The following is a 20,455-nucleotide window of genomic DNA, read 5'->3' on the forward strand; positions in this document are numbered from 1 at the left end:
ACCTATTAGTACTTAGATTTTCTTTAAAAAAATATATGTATGGCGGTCTAATGAGCCAACCCTTCCCGTGCTGCTGTTGGCTCGTCGGACCTACGGGTTAGGTAGGGCAGGCCACATCATGTTGACAGGTTCCATCAAACATCAGCGAGGTGGATAACTCTAACTCCTTAAATGGAATTAGCCATTATCACACAACAAATTGATACCAAGACCTAAAACAAGTATGCAGAACCAATCAATGTTCACACAAACACACAGTACAACCTTATGACCCAAATAAAAAATAACTAAGCAGAACTAAAAGCTTCAAAAAAACAAAAACCTCCAAGGAAAGTTTTGGACAGGTTGACGAGGTTGTAGAGGTGGTTTTTGTGGGGAGGAGAATTAAAGGAGAAGAAGATTGCATGGGTCAAGTGGGAATCAGTATGCCTTCCAAAGGAGAAGGGGGGCTTGGGAATTAAGGACCTGAGGAAATTTAATTGTGCCCTTCTCAAAAAATTGAGATGGAATTTATTTCATCATAAATGAAAGTTGTGGGCTAGAGTGTTGGATTCAAAATATGAAGGCTAGAGGAACTTGGATGAGGTAAGAAGGTGCAACAGTGAATTCCTATGGTGGTGGGACCTCGACTTCATTTGTCAATCTGCTGAGGAGGGAAGGTGGTTCCAAAGTGGGGTAAAATGGAATGTCGAGTGTGGAGCCAAGGCGAGATAAAGGTGGTCTGATTGAACTACCTTCACCTCCATCATCATCTCGTGGCACAATATTCCTTCTACATGGAACATCGGGCGAATAGTAGTAAGATGTAAATGTAGAGGTCTCTTCCACTAAATAAGCTTCACAAATACTGCCCTCAATTGCAGATGTGTTTGTGACCTTGTCTTTTAAAGGGTGAATAAACCTAAAACAATAAATTGAAGACATTAATTTAATAAATATTGATTAATCATTTATTGAAAACGAATAAGATATATTACTCAACCTTTCAAAGGGATACATCCATCGATATTGCATGAGACCACCAACCCTAGCTTCATAAGGCAAATGAATTGGAAGATGCTCCATAAAGTTGACAAAACTTGGGAAATATTTGTTCAAGTTTGCACAAAGTTATTGGAATATTTTTTTTCCATTAAGCATAAAGCATCCTCTTTTAGTAGAGGCGAAGTTATTTCTCGAAAGAACTGATTGAACTCTGTCAGTGTGTTCCAAATGGCCTTTGGTAAAGCTTTGAAGGCAACTGGAAGCAAACATTGCAGGAACACGTGGCAAGGCAAAGGCATACCCATCGGGTAGGCTTTAGTCTTTTGACCCATGCACACACTACTAATCTTTGTTGCTTAGTTAATGTGTATTTTGCCTTGGGTTTTTTCAGTTTCCGCCTTCCTCCATCTTACAACTCCAAATCTCTTCGCCTACAAATATCTACCATGTCTAGTCTAGCATTAAAAGTAGTTTTATTTGGTCTCATCATGTTTATGCCTAAAAGCAATTTTATTTCTTCTATAAGAATGATCAATTGGCAAGAATTTTCAATGTAAATCAAAAAATGATACCTTTCAACCCTTATCAAGGTATATTCCTTTTGATTGCTCCATGCAGATTAGACAAGCAAGTTTACCCATTTTCATCCAACCTAACAACATTTTGTATGCAGGAAAATCACTAATAGTCCACAACAAGCAAGCTTTCATAAAAAAATTATGCTTCAATAAGACATCAGAGGTCATGACACCAAAATTCCATAAAAGTTTGAGGTCATCTATAAGTGGCTGCAAGTACACATCAATTTTTTTTTTTGGATTGGATGGGTTGTGACACCCTCTACCCCGACATATAAATAAATAAATAAAATATATTGGTAAACAAAAATCAAATGGGTAAAAGGTTCACATTCATTTTAATTACCAAATAAACTCATTAAAAATATATTCGGCTCAAAATAAGGCCGTCAAATTTACAAAAATATTTTGTTAAATCAGTGAGGTGAAATAAAATAGACTAACAACATAAAATTAACATAAAAACTTATATCTCAATGTCACATCTTATCAGAGCGTTCTGTACCGACGTCCTTCAGCACAATATTCCTTAAAGCAGTTCACCTAGTCATCTGCTCCCCCGAACACAAAGTTCAAGATCATCACAGGATCCAAACACAAACAGCAAACTGGGAGTGAGTTATCACATTCCTAACTAATAGAGAAACAAGACAACTAGATATACATATCATATAAACCAAATAAAACTTACTTACATGTAATTCACGTAGTTCCACCACTTTGTCATTCAAAGTTCACTTTTCATCCATCAATCACACTTTTCAATCATCAATCACATTACACAAGAATCACACGCTCTGATCAAGACATAATAACACCTCAATTTCATAATAAACAATTAGCAAGCGCATGAGACAATTATGCTAAGACTCAAGCCTACATGCAATGTGGTACCATGTCAGTGAAAAACCACCCTGGGGCGCTTAGGAGTACATAACAAGACACACCACACAATGGGTTTGCCAGGTCACTCTCACTAAGTAAAATCATAGGGAGACCAGTCAGGGTCACGATGTTTTGCGAGAATGCTCCAACCATATGGGATCAGCATAGGCTTAAAGAAGCACTCAAACCCGATGACCCCCAAGGCCTACACTCCGAAGAGTCCGTCAGGGCCTCTCCCTCCTGATTCAAGTCCAACCCCTAAAATCATTTTAGCACACAGACACTGCTAGTGAATTATACAATACCCACGACCTCACACTCGTGTCTTAAACACGTACAACATATTGCGCTACAATTTAACACTGGTTCCTAAATAGGAACCTACACTTTCTCTTTAACACTGGTTCCTAAATAGGAAACCTACACTTTTTCTTTAACACTGCGCATTTACACTTTTCTCAAGATAACACTGGTTGGGTTATTGTACAATTCACAGCTTACAACACAAATAATGTCACATCAAGAATTAATCACACATTTATTCACAACCAAAACTCATTCACAATTTCACATCTCATAATGTCACAATCCACCATCACATGTTTTCACGTATCTCACAATTCAACACCTGTTCTACTTTACACTTTTACTCAATCTCAATAACAATATTATAATCTCAAGGCAACATATTATTCCACAATTCATCACATATTTCATTTATAAGCACTGCTCATGAATTATACAATACCACGACCTCACACTCATGTTTCAAACATGTTTAACACAATTGCGCTACAATTTAACACTGGTTCCTAACTAGGAACCTACACTTTCTCTTAAACACTGCGCATAAACACTGGTCGGATTATTGTATAATTCATAGCTCACGATATAATTAATGTAACATCAAGTGTTAAACACATTCACTTATTTACAATCGAATATCATGTCCACACTTTAACATCTCATAACATCACATCAACCATCTCATAACATTCCTAATGATATTCATAAGGTACAACATACACATGTTTATCAAATTTAACCATAATATTCTCAAACTCCAACACTTAATAATTTTTGGAATCATACTATAACACTCTACAATCTTATTTACATAAATTATTAATATAAATAACAACCTCTATATATATATAAGCTAGCATACATCATATTGAATCACAAATTACAAAGTAAGCTTTCAATGCACAAATTCTAAATAATTATATGAACATTTTGGTCAATTTCAATTATGATATTAACTTTTTAAATTATATATAAAAACCTAAATAGCAAGAAAAAGAGAAAATACAAAATCAATATCTCTCTCTAAATTTCTCCTTTATTTCAACAATTCATATTAATTAGAAAAAGTACTCGATTTATAGGGTTCACGCTCAACACAATAGCATATCAATTCCATAACAGTTGGTCTGTCAAACATATATAATTTATTGTAATAATTATAAGGATAAAATGAAAATTGCAAAAACACCCCAAAACTCATTCCAATTGATATCTCTAAGGATCCCTACACATATTCTCACTAATTCCCAATTGTGAATAACTCATTCCTTACCTCTAAGCGGACTCACGTGTCTTCAGCCAGCGATAGCAGCATCTCTAGCGATTCTCTGAGATTCCTCCAATTTTTTTCCTCTAGCTGCTCCGACAGAATTCCTAAATGTCAAAGAGACAGAGAAGGGATTGAAGCCTCCACTTGTACTGTCACCATACGATTTATTTTTCTCCCTCCACAAATATTATCTCACAAATCCCAACGGTGAAAGCGTGCGAAATTGAATTTCGAACAACATATCCAAATTTCATAAAAATCCAACGGTTAAAAAAACCGGGATCGTAGTTTTACCGAGACAGCTCTGGGTTTCTGCGGGAAAGGAAAATGCTACAATGCGAGGGGTATTTCTCTTAGCTCAGACATAATATCAAAATTCCCAACGGTAAGAATTCTCGTAATTGGGTTGCTAACGTGGTGCTCAAATTTCATGATGATCCAACGGTGAACGAGTTCAAGATCGTCTTTTTTCTGAGACAGGTTAGGTGGCCTGCGGGAAAAAGAGAGGGTTTTGGGAGAAGAGAGAAGAAACAACATTGTGAGGCAGAGGAGGCTGAGGAGTCCGTCTGAAAACTGACCTAACATGTTGTTATTTATAACTAGGGGCATTTACGACCAATTGGTTACTCTATTTATTTATTTATTATTTTATAAAAACAAACTTTATTTTATTCTCTATCAAACAAATAAATAAAATATCCTTTTTATTTTCTCTCAAATCATTATTTTAATTAATAATTATATCTCCTTATTTATTTATAAAATCTCATCATTTATTTTAAATTCTATTTATTTATAAATAACAATCCTTTTTAATCTAGTTTACGAAAATTGGGATGTTACATGGGCCATGGATCATAATGGTTAAGAATAAGAACTCTTTTGTGATGCACATCCAAGGTGGGAGATTATAAGGAGTAAGAATTACTGACCAACAAAAATAAGGTCTGTTAGATATATTAGATGGTGCAAACTGATCATAACATAGCCCTAACTTGACATTCTGGGGAGTCTATTGCAAATTCAGAATATCTTTCATCAAAACTCTTCTAAGCCTTTCCATCGGATAGGTGAGATATATAACCTGGCTCTCTCACATTCTCATGATGTCACCTCATTTGACTGCAGTTTGAATTGAGGAATAAAGTCTTTGAAGCCTTGGAATAATTGGAAAATACCACATCTTTTTTAAAGGGACATCTCTAGCTTTACCATTTCTAATTAACAGTTTTGTAACGTCTTCTCGACAAAATCTACATTAACGAAGATCCTTATCAAGAGGATGGTGATAAATATACATCCTTTTAGACAACAATGAATCTTTTGGCAACCTAATCCAAGTTGTTCCATTGATTTCTTTGAGTGATAAAAGTTTTTAGGTATTTTATTATATTTTGGCAATGCCTTCCTCATAAAATCTACTCATCGGTTAAAGCAAGACACTTAAAGTTTCTAATGCAATTGACAATTCAGAGTAACTTTCACAACCATTATAAAAGGGAGCTTGCATAGCTGCCAACATGTCAAAAAATCAGGTTAAGATCTCCCCTCATTTGTTCTGCATAGTGAAACTGTTGCTACTTAATATAATTACCAATTGACGGTCTTAGCAGCATCCATTACTAGCTACTCAAAATCATTGAAGCCTTCTCAAACTCCACTACTTCCATAATAGGAGTTGTTTGAAATGGTTGGTGGAATGGGAGGCCTTTGTTCATCATGATTAGTCCAATAGTAGTAATCACTCATAAACCCTTTCATACAAAGATGCATCTTGACCCCATCAACTAAATGATACTTCATACATTTGCATTTTTTACATGAGCACCTCAACTTTCCTTCTCTTTTATAATTTTCTTTTGCACAAGCAAAGTCAATAAACTCAACAACCCCTGCCATAAATTCATTTGTCACCTTCTCTTATCAGGACTCATCCTCTTATCCATCCACTTACGATGCTCCTGAACTTCCATTTTTTTCTATATGACAAAGTGGCTTGTAAATTATAACAAAAAATAATGATAATTTTCTAACACAAAAAAAAATAAATAACATAGGTTTTAGGGAGAAAAGCTAGGAAGGCCACAAAGGATTCAACCCTCAAGTAGTTAAAAACTTGTACTCAAAATAAATAACTATTGTTAGTTAGTTAGTTTGCACGGTTAGCAATAGCAATGAAAAATCAAGAGACAATATTTGGTTATTGAAATTCATTGGGCATTGGAGAAAGTTTTGGTCTATCAAGTACTAAGGGCAGCAAAAGGATTCTAGACTAGTGGCAGTAAAACAAAAAAAAAAAGTGGTAAACAAGTGCTGAAATGAATCTAAATTAATAGTGCAAAAGTCTAAATTACAAGGGTAACGATATATGCAATATAGGTATTAAATAAAGAAGGCAAAATTACACTTTTGGTCCCCCAGTTTATCTCCAATTTCGGATTTGATACTCCTATAATTTAATTCACAAATTTGGTCCCCCAATTTTATAAATCCATGCAAAATTGGTTCAGGAAGCCCGATTTGGATGTTGACTGTTAACCTCAGACGTTGACTGCCACGTGTCAATGTCTGAGTGGTTTCCTGTAAAGGCTTCATGTTTTTTGGTAAAGTTGTACTTTTGGTCCCCTAGTTTTACTCCAATTTCAATTTTGGTCCCCTTATAATTTAATTCGCACATTTGATTCCTCAGTTTTATAAATCCCTTTATAAATTCAGCCAAATTTCATTACTGGAGAAGTTGTATTTCAAATTTCAAACAAAAATACCATTATCATACATAGGCCACTCAAGCATTCGTATACACATAATACCGCATGGGGGAGCAAAAAAAGAAAAAAAAAATAGCGGGTTATTACAAAACCTGTTAAAGTAAGAGATCTGAAAATTTATGACCCACCCAGGTTGAGATTCATGCGCCACTTTCCCAAGTTGAATAACCCCAGAAGTGGGAGAGAGACAAAGAGTGATTTTTCTCTGGATTCCAAGTGAGTGAAAAACTTGCGATGAAAAAGAAGTGCGAGATTTATCAAGACCTACCACGTCTCTAGCACCAGTAGCTAAACCATTCAAAAGACCAATTTTGCAGGAACAATTTATAAATGAATTTATAAAACTGGGGGACTAAATGTGTGAATTAAACTATATGGGGGACCAAAAGTACAATTTTACCTACAAAAAATGAAGCCTTTACAGGTGACCACTCAAACGTTGACACGTGGCATGACACGTGGCAGTCACACGTGGCAGTCAACGTCTGAGGTTAACGGTCAATGTCCAAATTGGGCTTTCAGGACCAATTTTACAGGGATTTATAAAACTGGGGGACCAAATTTGTGAATTAAATTATAGGGGGACCAAATCCGAAATTAGAGATAAAGTGGGGGACCAATTTTACAATTTTACCAATAAAGAAACAATCAGTTTCCTAACTGTGCAGTTCAGAAAACCTACGAAAGAACAAGACTGGGATCAAATGCAGTTCAGAAAATCAATATGGCACCTGAAAGTCCACTACACCAAGATTGCAACATTTAACAACTTAGATGCAAATTTACATACATATCTTGTAAGAAACGTTAATTGACTATCTTGTACCTATACATTAATTATAACCTCCAGCAAAAAACAATAATAGAAAATGAAAAATAAAGAGAAGGAAACCCAATAATATTCAAGATATGTTATACTGTGAAAGAGCACCAATTTTTAAGAACTTTTAGTTCTGATACAATTTGCTAGGCAACACCTAGTAAAATTTTATTGTTGACTTATCAAATAAATGACGATTGTATAAGCATAAAAGAATAAATTTTATATCTTCCACTATTATTATAATGTATAGAATAACATAACAATTGGAAGAACTTCAAACCATTAATTTCCCATCAATAAAACAATACTAATAAGATGCAAAATCTCTTAACATGACTCACAATTAACATACAACCAAATAAAAGCTACCTGGTAGAAACAACAAAGATGATGGATGCGACAAAAGTTGAGGTGACAAACAGATGCGATGATGATGATTTTCCAACACACGGACCCTAGCAATGTCAAGGGTTAAAACAAAAATAAATAAAACAAGTTGTATTTTATGAGTAAAAATAGAAATGGAAAAAAATAAGAATGAATGAAAGAAAGAAACAAGAAAGATAGAAATAATGTAAAAATATATGTTGTTTACATGGATAGAAGTAGGAAATAAATCTAGCTAGTACTATAACTATGTGTGTGGAAGCAAATTAAAGGATTTGTACTATAATTATTTTTTTAAAATCAGCAAAATGATGTTGTATATATGTAAAAGAGGTACAAAGGGTACCTAAACCTATTTACAAAAGATAGTCAACCAACCTATGGGATCCCATAACATGAACTTTCTACTACCAAGGTTACAAAATATTAATATGACCATATGAATATTAGGTAACCAAAGAGCCTCAAACAATCCCAATCTTTTTTCACCTACAAGAAAACAGTTGTAACTTTGCCTCACCAAAAAAGCATGTGATTCTACCCAATCCACTTCAATTGCACTTACCCGAAACATATATATATATATATATATATATATATATATATATATATATATTATCGAATAAATATTATTAAATAAAGAAACACTAAAAGTGCAAACATAAAATATACTAACATAAGTTTAAAAAGTACATGAAACAAGTATATCAAACTACATCAAACAATGATCTCAAGGTCATATCCGTGTTGTATAATTCTTTTTAATCTCATCAAAGAGGAAATGTTCCTGTATGTTATCTACTACTTGTCGTCTCCCATTCAAACAGTTAATACAAGGACACAAATACTTCTCATCCTCATCTGATCGAGTTCTTTTCAAGGAAAATTCCACGCAAGGCTTATGCAACTTACATTCATCAAACTTCTATCCATCTTTCCTTTTATGTGATACTCACAAAGTCATTCCATGCATGTAGATCTCACTTTTTTTTTTTTATTAAAGGTGTGACCCTATCCCATTCATGAAGACATTTTTTTATACTTGATTCATACGCATGGGTTAAGTATTTTTTCTTAGACTTGACAAAATTTTGGGAGAATTTCACATTGATCTCCAAATACACGACATGAAAGCGGTGATATCAATTCCATCACAATCAAGTATGCACTAAGAGAATAAAGCGAAATGCACTACACCAAAATTTCATCAAATTTAAGAAAAGAGGCTTAACCTATATGTATCAATCTAGTATAAAAAAATTACTCTTGTCAAACTGTCCAAACAAACAATTCAAGATTCAATACAATGATTAATCCAAACTATCCGTATTAATCATCGTATTGACTCTCAAATGAGAAACTAAGGTTCATTTATAAGGAGTATAGCTTGTATATAAAACAATATTCATTAATCAAGTAAACAAATTATAAAAGCAATAGTAAGAAAAGAGAGTTTGAAAAGTGTATGAAAGACATTCATACCTGAAAAGATGGTCACTAACAATATCAATGAATGTGGTGATGATAGTGCAAATAGGAAAAGAAAAATAGCCTACAAATTAAATCATATCAAACAATCTAGTTAAGCCAGTGATACACCAATCAAGCACAACTAGTACTACATTTAACAATCCATGAAACTTGTCAAGAAGAGAGTCCTCATCGAGTAGCTATAGAGTAAACCAAATGCTCTAGCCTTCCAAGTAAAAATTGCAACAGATTATAAACATAGAAACCTATAAAAGATAGCAAATGAAACATATTAGAATGAGAAGAATAAAAATTATAAAAAAATACCTAATGCGAAGTCATGAAACACTCAACAATTTATAATGCGAAGCCATGAATATTTAGAGTAGTGCAGTAGCAGCTCCAATTGTAACACTTGCCATGGTCTAGTAAAAAATGGTTGACATTAATGTGCAAACATTATCAGTTATTAGGTCCAAACTAACTAATAAGAAATGAATATTGGTATACTTATCAGTTATCATTTATTTCTGCAAACAATTTCCTTTTCTTTATCCACTCCTATTCAAAAACATAGATTTGCTTACATGAAACTCTAGAATCTGAAACTAAGCCACTGAACCAAATGAAACTTGAAAAAAAAAATGCAAGACAAGGCTTTAATATTTGAGCTGGCAACAGGTAATACAATTACAATGTCAGTACCTTTTATAGACAAAGAAGAATTAACAAAGAAAATGAAGAATGGATAAAAGAAATATTGCAGAAACATCTAGCAGATAGATTAATATGAAATTATCATGTAGAGAATTTAGTGTTGGATCAAGTGGCCTCAGAATAATTAAGAAGGGGGGTTGAATTAATTATTCCTAAACCTTTACTAATTAAAAATTTACTCTTCTAAGGCTTTTACTATGTTGTTATGAAAATAAAGAACAGAAAAGAAACTTAACCAAAAGTAAAAGCAAGAATTAAAGTGCACAATGGAAATTAAAAGAGTAGGGAAGAAGGAGACAAACACACAAGAGTTTTTATACTGGTTCGACAACAACCCGTGCCTACATCCAGTCCCCAAGCAACCTGCGGTCCTTGAGATTTCTTTTCAACCTTGTAAAAATCCTTTTACAAGCAAAGATCCACAAGGGATGTACCCTCCCTTGTTCTCTTTGAACAACCTAGTGGATGTACCCTCCACTAGAACTGATCCACAAGAGATGTACCCTCTCTTGTTCTCAGTCAACAACCCAAGTAGATGTACCCTCTACTTGTACCACAAAGGATGTACCCTCCAATGTGTTAAGACAAAGTTCTCAGGCGGTTAAACCTTTGAAACTTTGTGAATGGGGATACAAAAGAATTCTCAGGTGGTTAGTCCTTTGAAAACTTTTGAATATGGGAAAGGGAAGAATCAAAAGAATTCTCAGACTGTGTCATTTTGAATTCTTTGACAAGGGAGAAGGGAGACACAAAAGAATTCAGGCGGTTAGTCCTTTGTTCTTTTGGAAAAGGGATAAGAGAGACATAAAAAGAATTCAGGCGGTTAGTCCTTGGCGAATTCTTTTTGGCAAAGGGAGAAGGGAATGAAAAAGATGAATAGCACAGTTTTCAAGGTTTGGAAAACCAGAAAACTTTGGAAAGCTTTTGGCAAAAAGAAGAAGAAGAAGTTCAAAGAGATTCAGAAATCAATTGGCAAAAGTTTGTTGTCTAAAGAATGAATTGAAAATATCATTGAAATGCAAATCAAAGCCTTGCTTTTATAGACTCTTCAAGTCCAGTCAAGAGACCATTAGAAGAGTTATAACCTTTAGAAAAACTTAAAAACCATTTGGAAAAGTTATAACTTTTAGAAAAATTTGAAAACTATTGGAAGAGTTATATCTTTTGATTTAGTTCAGAAAGTATCACTGGTAATCGATTACCAAATCAGTGTAATCGATTACGCAAAGCTTTTTTGTGAAAAGATGTGACTCTTCACAATTTAATTTGAATTCCAACGTTCAAACACACCGGTAATCGATTACCAAATCATTGTAATCGATTACAACATTTTGAAATCAATTGGAACGTTGTAAATTCAGTTGAAACCTTTTTGAAAACCATTTTGCTACTGGTAATCGATTACAATAATCTGGTAATCGATTACCAGAGAGTAAAAACTCTTTGGTAATAGGTTTTGAGAAAAATTCATGTGCTACTCAGTTTTTGAAAAAAACTTTTTAATACTTATCTTGATTGAGTCTTCTCTTGATTCTTGAATCTTGAGTCTTGAATCTTGATCTTGATTCTTGGAACTTGAATCTTGAAACTTGATTCTTGAAATCAAATTTCCTCTTGAACCTTGAAGTGTTCTTGATTCAATCTTGAACTCATTCTTTGATTCTTGAAGTCATCATCTTTGTTATTATGAAGTGTTCTTGACTTTTGAGCTTTTTGTCATCATCTTTGTTATCATCAAAACTCCTTGGGTCAATCTTGATTCATCATGAAGCTTGCTTCTACATTTAGCCTAAACAAAGAGGGTCTTATCTAGTTCTCTTATTATCCCTCTCTTTCTTTTTGTGTGTTGTTTTTTGTACTTTTTATTGCATAGATAGAGTCAAAACACACATGATAGAGACAAAAAGGAGGGTTCAACACTTGCTTCCTCTATTTTTCTCCCTCTTAATGAGTTTTTTTGTGTGTTCTTGCTGGAAGTAGCTACTTTCTACACATCATGTGCTTTCTACAAATCATATGAGATCGCAAGTGAGAAAAGTTAATCTTATTATGTGTAAGATTGAATGGTATTGGTCCAAATCATCTCTTCTCAATTTTTCATATATATATATATATATTGTATAGAAAGTATATCATATAAAAGCTTAACAGGAGCTAATATTTACCATATAACAAAAGTGAAGTTAAGATTAGATTTAACAACAAAAAAAATTAATTATCCATGTAAGATTGCATGACTAACATTAACTCTAATGGTCAACAAATCTTAGGGAAGGGTTTCTAAGTAGCTGAGGATAGGAAACTATAATAAGTATATGTAATAGAAATCTCTATAATCATTATCTGGTTTAGGTCAAACACAAAGTCTGACTTTGAACCAGTTTCGAAGGTGTAACTTGTATCTTTTAGTACCACTGGTACTCAATTAATATATATATATATATATATATATATATATATATATATATATATATATATATATATATATATATATATTCTATCTTTGCTGATAAAAAAAACATTAACTCTTGCCACACTAGCTACATATGCTCCACATATACACACATCCAAACTAATTAGTGGATAAATATTGGTTAGTTAAGTGATGTTAGAATTGAAATGTGGAAAAATGGTTTTCTTTTCAAAGTCTTTGAATTTTTCTGTTTCCACATCTCTTAGGTAGCTAGCTTCTTTTACCATCCAAATTATACTTAATCATATCAACCATGTTTTGTACAATGCAGAGAAGAACAAATCCTTCAATACATATAGCTGGTAGAAAAATCATTTATTTTAGGGTTCTACTAGTATGATCCACATATTAGATCCCTTCTAGTCCTTTGCTTTTCCGACAAAAAATATATAAAAAATAAAATAGATTGGAAAATAGAAAGAGGAAGTCAAGTAATATAATAAGAACAAAACGATAGAGGAATTAAAGAAGGGCTACAAACAACACTATTAAAGACTATCCAGATCCATATGACTCAGAGATCATTTATTGTGATTATACCAAAAGTCCAAAACAATCAATTTATGTTGAAGCATTATAATTGTTGATGTTTTGCACAATTGTATTACTATTACCAGAGGCATCAGTGATCGGTAATTTATATAAGTTAGCCAGGAATGCTTCTGTATTAATTTGAGAGCTAAAAATTATTTCATTTTTAAGAGGCAATGGTGTCAAAATGGTTCTTGTATACTATGCTCGTTCATTGTTGATTAAAGACGCATTTATATTTGCTTTGCTTCATATAAATTGGTCATCTAGAGGATCAGATGAAGCATAACCATATAATCTCTGGAACCAATCAAACTAAATGTTTCTAAAAGTTATTTCTTAACGGGAGTTGAGGAAGAAACAAGTATATAGTAAATTCTTCTAATTGAAAATAAAAATGGAAAATTTTAGGCTTTTCCCAGATCCTTTTATTTTTTAGATTTTGGGAGGGATCAGAATGCAAGGCTGTTTCTAACACTTGCTATGGGATAATTCCATTCTCTATCTGGGAGAGTGTCTACTACAAGCTATGTTGGAGTATCCAAAGGTTGAGAATCCATGGCGGGGAATGTGCATACAAAAGACACTCCAAAAATAGGTTGTTGTCTAAGAATAATGTAGTTTAGAAAGCTGAAATCATACATATCCTCTGAAATTTGTTTGGTCTTTGTAGGGGGTGTTTGATTGGATTGTGTAACAAACCCTATCTACCTCATGATTTGCATTGATTGGGATCGAAAATCATCTATTTATTATAACTATTATACACTCATGACTGGCCGACATGTATCTAAGATTGCAGTTACATGTTCAAGCTGCTTTTTGGTATGGTTGGCTAGGCTAGCAAGCATGATACAAACTGGTTTAAGGGGAAGAAATAAGGGAACTTTTATTAAAAGAAATGAAAGAAAAAATCCTTTAGAAATCAAGGAACCAGGACTCTCCCAATACAAACCGACCAACCCATTGTCCCTCCTTATAACAACCACTCCTCCCCAAAATGTAGATACAACTTGGTTTAAGGGGAAGAAATCAGGGAATTTTAGGCTTGATGCACAACCAAGGAGGGAGATTGTAAATCATCGGGAAAATAGGCCATGAACTGTGATTTGTGCTTAAGTTACCAAAAGGATTCATTCCATCCGAAGCAAGACCAAGCCTTAGGTTTCTAGGTTCCTCCCCAAAATGTGGATACAAACGATCAATTGTCTTCCATTGTGGAGAATTGGCTGGATTTCGGAGCAAACCATCAATTTTTCTGCCATCCGCATGCCATGTAAGGTTTTTTGCATCATTTTGATTGGCAAACAATCGCTTAAACCTTGGTATTATTGGAAGATACCAGCACACCTTAGCTGGACGACTGTTGGTGGTCGCATCATTAATGCAGTCAGCATCCTTTACTTTGTACCGTGATACCCCACATGTAGGGCACTTACGTAGTTCTGCAAACTGATTTCTGTACAATATGCAATCATAAGGGAAAGAATGGATTTTTTGGTACTCCATTCCCACAGGACATAATATCTTCTTGGCCTCGTACTGATTCTTCGGCAATGTGTTGTTTTCAGGAAGCATCTTCTTCAATAGCACAAGCAATTCATTGAAACTTTTGTCATTCCACCCAAATCTTGCCTTCAAGTTCGCCAAAGCTAACACCGCTGTCAACCTTGTAAAAGTTGTGCATCCCTCATACAATGGATTTCTATGTGATCTCCGATGTCTTCATGAACAGGCACGGTGGGACAAACTGTTGGCATGTCTGGCAATTCCCCATGCCATATACATTTTGTGTAGTTCGGAATGATCCCATGACATATAAGATGTGATCTTATCTAGTTTACTGAGTGGTGTCTCCCGTTCACACATTTAACACATGGACAAAAAATTTTTCCCCAAAACTTTGTGCATTTTGTTCAATAAATTGTAAGAGTTGTTCCACCCCATGCTCATATTTTTCACTGATGCGTGATGCTTTCATCCAACTTCGATCCATGTTTCCCGTTTGTTGTGACACTTCATTAAGTTATCTATCATGAATGAGAACCTCACTTTTTTTTCTTTAAAGGTGTGGCCCTATCCCATTCAGGAAGACATTTTTATAGTTGATTCAAATGTATAGGTAAAATCTCTTTTGTTAGCTTTGACGAAATTTCGACAGTGTTTTGCATTGGTCTTCAGGTACACAACATGAAAGCAGTGACATGGTGCACAATCACTGCAGTCAAGTATGGACCCGAAGAACAATGTCAAATGCAATATACCGAAATTTCTTCATATCATGCAAAAGAGAATCCACCTCTACGTATGAATCAACTATAAAAAATGTCTTCCCAAACTGTCTAAACGGACAATTCAAGACTCAATACATCGATTAATCCAAACTATCCGTATTAATCAGTGTATTGAAGCCTTCTCATTCTACATAAGCCATCCATAGAGAAAAAGGATAAGTGAGAGAGAGCGAGAGAGAGAGAGAGAGACAGTGGGTGGGAGAGAGTGATACCCAGAAGAGAGTGGAGTGAGAGGGAGAGGGTGCGAGATAGGAAGGAACCATGTCTGAATATCGTCGGACAAAGGATAGGAGACCAACAACGCTACATGCGAGCTAATTGGAGAGATCACCGGAACATCTCCTCATTTTATTTCACTTGTTTCTCTAAAGACACAACGGAGGAGGAGCTCTGGCAGCATTTCAAGAAAGCGGACGATGTTAGGGAGATTTTTATCTCAAAGAAAAGGAACATGAATAGGAGAAGATATGGTTTTGTAAGATTCATTGGAGTGGATAATGTGCAATAGTTAGAAAGGAGACTGGATAACATCGTTCTGGGAGGGCAAAAGCGGTATGTTAATATTCCAAAATACGAAAGAAGCAGGGGAGGAGTGCAAGAATCAGCAACAGGGGGTCGACACTACACTAGGCGTGTTGATTAGGGACACAAAGATACTTTCAAAGTAGTCACTCACACATCGATCCCGGGTCTGAAACGTGGATTGTTTGCAGAGGTGGTGGCGCGGCGACATCCAAGAACAGCTATAGAGACACCGTCAACAGCTGTGGGCAACACCTCAACATCAGAAGCGTTTCTCGACATTCCCAGGAAGGGGCCGAAATGGCTTCAAGATGCCTGGGTGGGAAGACTCAAAAAGCTAGCAATGCTGGACAATGTAGAGGAGGACATGCTCTGGGACTGGGGAGTGAATATAGTGCCTAAATACATTGGTGATGATATGGTACTTCTTCTCAGCCTCACAGAAGGCAAGGCTCGACAAATGATGGAGAACAACACGTCGTTGTTCTACTCGGTGGAGAGGTGGAACAGGGAGGTGTGTGCGGGTTCTAGACTAACATGGTTGCATTGTTGGGGAGTGCCACTAATGGCATAGGATTCGCAAAATATGAAGAAAATTTTGGCTGCCACAGGTGACGTTGTGGAAGTTGATGACGAACTGGAGGAGTCACGTAAAATGGATAAGGTGAGGATCCTGGTTAAAACACCGTGGAAGTCGATGATACAACACACAATAAGAGTACATATCGAAGGGGAGGTATTCCTGGTTTACGTCGTTGAAGAAAGCGGAAGCTACCCTCATAGGTGTTAATGCAGGCCAAGCGCGATGTACAACTCATCGGATGACATCTGCTCAGAGGAAAGTGTGCTAGGATTGTCGCCGGAGTTTACACAGTTGAGGATAAATGAAGTGAGCCAACAAAAGGTGATGACGGAGGTACGGAGAGTCACGGCGGAGGAGGAAAAAATGGTGGAAGAGGGCGACATGCAAGAGGCGGGAGAGCTGAGCCACCATCAGGCATTACCTGATGGTCGCAACATACAGTATGACCCTCTGGTTATTCCTTTGGACCAGGGGATAAAGGTCAGGAGTCGTTGCAGTGATTGCGACACAAGCCCAGACGCAAACAAAAGCCAGAATGAAGCGTATGAAGAGATCAGAGCAGCAATTGAGGTAGCAGACAGGTACGAGATAAGGAATGAAGGAGTCAACAGGTTTTGTATCCCTGACAGGAAGAGAGAAGAAGAGCATGAACAGGGAAATATGATGGCAGATGGGAGTGGGTCAGACTTTGAAGATGTTGATTCTCACTAAACCCACGCACGTGACAAGGAGCATGTGGATTCTAGGAAAAAGTGGCGTAAAAAGCAACCTATGGAAAATGGAGTGCAAAGGAACCCGAGTGGAATTCTAGAACCTGGAAATGTATCAACTCAACAGGAATTGAATAGTGGAGGCCATAACCAAGAAAATATCCAGCAACAAGATTCATATCATGATGGCGTGGACCATTTTATACAGCAGAATGAAATGCAAGATAATAATAATAATTCTAAGGTGGAATGACAATATAAAGCAGGTGCAGCAAATGGTTGAAATGGAAGAAAGGGACATTAAAGAGTCAGAGAGATTGGGAGGGACGAGGAAGAGTCAATGAATATTATCACATATAATGCAAGAGGTCTAGGGAGAGGGGTTAAATGGCCAGCGATTAGGAGAATGGTCAATAAACATCATGCTGACATGTTATGCATACAGGAATCAAAAAAGGAGATGGTTGATAGATCCTTGTGTCAAGCTGTGTGGGGGGATTCTGAAGTTCAATGGGAAGCGCAGCCAGCAACTAACACTGCTGGTGGTATTTTATGTTTGTGGAGTGAAAAATCTTTTAGATTGGAAAGGAAGATCAATAGGTCTGGATATATAATGTTATCAGGAAAGTGGATCCAGGAGGACCTATCATTGAATATTGTCAATATTTATTCCCCTTGTGATATTCAACGCAAACATGTGTTATGGGAAACTATTCTGCAGCTGAAAAATCACAACCAGGGCGGTTTATGGTGTATCCTAGGGGATTTTAATAGCATCAGAAATTCCTCAGAGAGAGTTGGTGCATGTCATAGGGTTTTGGAGGATGGTGGCTCTAGGGAATTCAACGCATGGATTGAAGAGTTGGAGGTAGTGGAACCAACATGGGTGGGCAGCAAGTTCACTTGGGTCAGACCAAATGGATTATCCAGAAGTAAGCTAGATAGGTTCCTGGTATCTGCGGATTGGCTTACAAGGTGGCCAAATACAGCTCAACACACTCTGGAGAGAAACTTCTCGGACCATTGCCCGATCTTACTCAAATCCAGAAGTTCTGATTGGGGACCTAAGCCTTTCAGAATAATGGACTGTTGGCTATCAGATGCTTCTTTCAAGAAAGCTGTGGTGGAAAGCTGGACATCTAACCAGCTAAGTGGATGGGGAGGGTACGTATTAAAAATGAAAATAAAAGCACTCAAGGCAAGGTTGAGGGAGTGGAATAGAGACAATTTTGGGGATACGTTCAAGAACAGTGTTGTTAAATGGCGGCCATGGTGGAATTGCGTAGCGGTTTTTTGAAAAAAAGCCACTGAATAGCGGTGGCGTGGCGGGTTGCAGATGGCAGCGCCATGGTGGCCGCCATAGCCATGGTGGTCATGGCGGATATGGCAGCGAGGCGGAAAATGGAGGATTTTTTTTTGTTTTTTGTCCGCAGTAGGAGTTAGGCTGACCCGACCCAACCCTACCCGGTAATTCATTCAAAAGCTTAGCCCTCCCCTCTCACGCACCTGTTAATCAAAATGCAGCCCTCCAACCAAAAGCAAAACAACCGCACCCTCCCCAACACCCAGCGTCCATACCGCGACCCACCCGTACCCAGCCGCGACACCCTCTACAGTCTGCACGTAGAACGCAGCCAACATCGGCACGAACGGCGGCGCAACCACCGACAGGAACAGCGGCGTGGGCACGGGCTAGGAACGGCGACCAGCACCCCCACGAAGGCAAACAACATCGCGGGTGAAGTGGTAACCTTCAGCTTTTATTTTTTTTTAATTTTGTTTTTGCTGTTTGACACCCCTTTTTTTTGTCTGCAGCTTTTTTTCCTTTTGCTATTTGACACCCTCTTTTTACTTTTGACAGTCTCATTTTTATTTTTTTTCTATTTGACACCATAATTTTTAGTTGATGGGGAAGAGGGAGAGGGAGATGCTCCATTACCATATGATAACAACGAAGATGATTATGTTGGGATTGGAGAAGATGATTAGAGCCTCAACCTTCACTTTGCACTTTACATTATATTTTTATCATTTTCTTATTTTGAACTCTTTAATGAGTTTATTTGGTGTTGGTAATTGATTATTGTATGAACTCATGAAACATTTTTAGTTTATTTGAACGCAATCCATTGTTTTTTTCAATTTCAATGACTTTATATATATGTATTTTTTTTTGTCCGCCATGACATTCGCCATTTTCTACTACGCCATCCGCCATATTTTTATGGCGGATTTTTGGCTTTCCACCATGAATCGCCATCCGCCATTAACAACATTGTTCAAGAAATATCAGAAGATTGAGCAAGAGTTAAACAAGCTGGAGGAGATCACTTCTGATAGACAACTATCTCAACAGGAGACATTAATCAGGAAAACAACTTCAGGAGAATTTATGGAGAGCGGCTCAATCCCATGAGTCGTTGCTAAGGCAAAAGGCAAGATCCAGGTGGATCAAAGAAGAAGATTGTAATTCTAGGTATTTCCACATGCTGATCAATGCTCGTAGAAGACACAACTGCTTGAAAGGGTTGTTGATTGAAGGGTCTTGGGTGGAAGAGCCAGCAATAGTCAAAGAGGCAGTCAGGTCGTTCTTCGAACAACGTTTCAAAGAAACTGAGCCTAATAGACCTACACTGGATGGGATACAATTTCAGACCATTGATAGCCTGCAAAATGAGATTCTGGTGAGGCGATTCCAAGAGGTTGAGGTGAAAGAGGCGGTGTGGGATTGTGGGAGTGACAAGAGCCCAGGGCCAGATGGTTTGACTTTCAAATTCATCAAACAATTTTGGCCTATTTTCAAGCTCGATGTTCTGCGGTTCTTGGATGAATTTCATGTAAATGGAACCTTTCCAAGAGGTTTAAATGCATCGTTCATAACCTTAATCCCCAAGGTCTTGGATCCGCAATTGCTGAATGAGTATAGACCTATCTCACTAATAGGGTGCATTTATAAGATAGTTGCAAAGGTGCTGGCAAACAGACTAAAAAAGGTAATGCCTTTCATCATTCACGAAAGGCAATCAGCATTTATAGAAGGCAGGCACATGTTGTATAGTGCGTTGATTGCGAATGAGGTGATAGATGAAGCTAAAAGATGTCACAAAATGTGCATGGTCTTCAAAGTGGATTATGAGAAGGCGTATGACTCTGT

Source organism: Glycine max, chromosome 16 (genome assembly GCF_000004515.6).
Source record: "Glycine max cultivar Williams 82 chromosome 16, Glycine_max_v4.0, whole genome shotgun sequence".
NCBI lineage: Eukaryota > Viridiplantae > Streptophyta > Magnoliopsida > Fabales > Fabaceae > Glycine > Glycine max.